At 47.5% G+C, this 3,274-nt stretch overlaps 1 long non-coding RNA gene across 1 annotated transcript; it reads left to right on the plus strand.

Annotated features, from left to right (window-relative positions):
• The first annotated feature begins 1,257 nt into the window (after positions 1-1,257).
• On the plus strand, positions 1,258-2,031 carry LOC100274942 (uncharacterized). Its single transcript, NR_156710.1, has 2 exons — positions 1,258-1,739; positions 1,806-2,031. It is a non-coding gene; the product is annotated as an uncharacterized lncRNA (long non-coding RNA).
• The last annotated feature ends 1,243 nt before the right edge of the window (positions 2,032-3,274 follow it).

The following is a 3,274-nucleotide window of genomic DNA, read 5'->3' on the forward strand; positions in this document are numbered from 1 at the left end:
GTAATTTGTAAAGTGTGTTTAGTTGTTGTAATAAAGAGTGAACCCCACACCACCCCTGCCTTGTACCAGAAATAAGGAAATAAAAATGTGACACATTTCCTTTTCCATTACTCACCCTAGGATTTTTAATCTCGGGACGAGATTCTTTTATGGGGGGAAGGATGTAACACCCCTGGTGTTACTGTAACTAAAACTTGAGCATGGCATCATAAACATTGGCATTGCATATGTTTGACACACCTAGAGTGCATTCACTAGGTAAAAATTTCAAACAAGTTGTATTGTTATAGCATTTTGCAAATAGAACCCTGGATAGGGACTTAACCCTAAATAGGGATTAAAGGGGGGTAAAACCTAACCAAATTGAGAAAACCTAAAAGCTTTAGGGGAATAGTCATAAAATGTTCCCAAAATGAACTTGAATCACATTTATACCCCTGAGGTACTAAAAATCCCCATTTGAACCCTGGAAAACCCTAAGTCCAAACCCTAGGGGCCTTTGTGCAAAAATTGTGCACATTTGGACTAAAGTGCAAATACTACTATGTTAAATCATATAAAGTCACATGGTTCACATTTGGGAAGATTTACAAGCCAAACCCTAAGTTTTGGGTTCATTTGCAAAAAGGACCCCAATTGAGACTTCACTCTAAGTCTGAATTTCAGAGTTGAGGGCTCAACTTTTGAGCTTTGTAACTTTCAAACTATAGGGTTGTTGCCCTAGGTTCCCACATCAAACTTGTTGACCAAACAAAGGAGAACAACTTTGCTTAAGAGTGTAAGCATAGTTGTTAAGAGAATTTGGGAGATAATTAAGCCTAAAGTTGGACTGTCAGGCTAATGGAACTCTGAAATTCAGAATTTCAGTGTAACAGAGCCATCTTTGGGTTTGAATTTAACCTTGATCTAGTGATCAAATGAGTTCAATCCCTATAGTCAAAATATAGATGGTATATAGCTCTCCAACTTTGCTGCAGAGCATAGAGTATGTTACCATAGGGATTTGTGAGCAAATCAAGCCTAAATATTGACTGTCAGTAGGGATGAAAACGGTACGGGAAAATCCCGTACCGTCCCGTTCCGATTACCGTTTCTTTCGGATCGTTTTCGTATACTTCGGTTATTTTTCGGTTTCGGTACGAAAACGGGTAGATTGTCTTCGGTAACGGTATCGAAAACGAGCAGACTGTTTTTTTGTTCGTTTTTGCGGTTACCGTTTTGGGTCGGGAAAATCCCGTTTTTCATACCGTTTAGGCTATTCGGTTTGGGCCTTTCAGTTCTCCAATGTCAGCACAGCCCGAGCCCAAGGCGGCAAGGCCCACCAGTGGAAACCCTATCCCGATTCCCGTGGCCGCCGCCTGCCAGATGCCACGCTAGCCTTGCCCTTGCCCGTGGCCGCCGCCCGCCAGCGCCAGCCGCCTTCGCCGTTCGCCCTGTCGGCTGACGGCTGTCGCCCAGCGCCGGAGCGCCCCAAGTCCCCAACCGGCCAACCCATACGTGGAGACGCCAAGCCCAGTCACTCCCTCTCGTGGTCGCGGGTCGCGTCACGTGGTCGGCAGTCGCGCCGCCGCGGGCTCGCGGCTGTCTCCTGGCTGCAGGCTGCTCGCTCGCTCGTGTGTTAGTGTGTGCTGGACTGCTGGCTCATCGTTGATCAACAAAGCAAGTTGCAAGCGGTGAAAGCGACTGCGCTGGTGTCTCTGTCCGGCTAGCTCCAAGCTCCTCGCTCCTGCGGCTACAAGGTAATGAAGTTGATGTTTTTTATTTTATCGATCTACTCATTAATCTATATTCCATATTTCTAGTAGGACCATGACAGGGAGAGATGAAAGCTCCGACCGTAGTTCGGCGTGCTTGTTGTTGGGAACACCGGCTCTACTAGCTGCTCTTAGAACTGCTGCTCACTTCTGGATAAATTATCAGTTAATTAGTATGCTTGTATGTGACATGAGTGTAGATATAATTTCTCACTCAAATAATGTCACTATGTAATTATGTTGATGCTATAAACTTAATATATATTAATGTTTGAATTAAGGCATTCAGTTTATTGTTTGTTTTTGTTAGTTACCGACTCAAGTTTCATATGTCGATCGTTTTCGACGTATCTTCGTTTCGATTTTTTCGTTTTCGAATGACCGGTAATTTCGATACCGTATACCGATCCTAAACTTTTCGTTTTCGTTTTCGTACCGTTGTTATAAAACGAAATCAAAACCAATATCAGTGTTTTTTCGATCGTTTTCGACCGTTTTCATCCCTAACTGTCAGGCCAACTGAATCCCACTTCGATGGTACAGTAGCCCGATAAAGATCAGACTGACAGCGTCAGATCCTCGCCGCTGGCGACCTCTCTGCGCAAATATTCACGCCGCCGCCGTTGCGATTCACGTCGTAAGTAACTATATAAGTCTGCTCGGTAGTAGCTCGACGGCTGGAGGTCACTCTGGTGACTCACCGCCGCACTCTTCTGCTTTGCGGCTGGGGCAGATTGGCTCGCCGGTGAAGCACCGCCTCTCGGCCTTGTGCCGCGTGGCTCTGCCTTTCCACCGTGTCGTCGTGACTCTCTGGGGTCGTCCCATCGTCGCCGGTGAGGTCGCCACGATGATAGACACGAATTTATGCGCGCAGTACCTCCCTGTCCTTCCGACCGCCGCGCAATCCCCGTTGAAATTTCCAGCCACTGCTTGCGAGTACTATAAATTGAGCCCGCGGCCAGCTTCACAACATCATTACCCACCCAGCCACCGAGAATCGCTAGCAATCGTGCACCAGCGAGCTTGAATTTCGATCTTTCCCCAAATCAAGTTTCCGTCACCCCGAAACCAATCTCACCGTGGCCAGCCCCAATCCGGTCAGTTCATCCCTCTCTCTCCCTTGTTTGAGCACTCTCATAGCTCTGTGATGCTTGCCGAGCCACCAATTCGAACTGAGAGATCACCAATCACCGGGAACGCGATCAAATGTTCATAACCTTCGCTGTTCTCGTGGGCAGAATAGAATAGGTCACCATTCGTGCAATTAAGTTGGGGGAAATACTTCTCTGGGTAGAATCAGGGGTAAACCGAAGACTAGCGCCGGTCTTGGCCCCCTCCGGCCGGTCTAGCTCGCCGGAGTTAAGCTTCCCGTGCGGACCGCCGTCGGGGACTTCACCGTGCAAAGGAATAGAAGATGGAGGTCCTCTTTGTAAACCGTCAGTGACACAGTGAAACAGTGAAAGGACTTGTCTCCAGTTAGCCAAGAACCCGGGGCCTTTTTTGTAAAGTCGCCAGCGCGC

This window comes from Zea mays, chromosome 3 (assembly GCF_902167145.1).
Source record: "Zea mays cultivar B73 chromosome 3, Zm-B73-REFERENCE-NAM-5.0, whole genome shotgun sequence".
NCBI lineage: Eukaryota > Viridiplantae > Streptophyta > Magnoliopsida > Poales > Poaceae > Zea > Zea mays.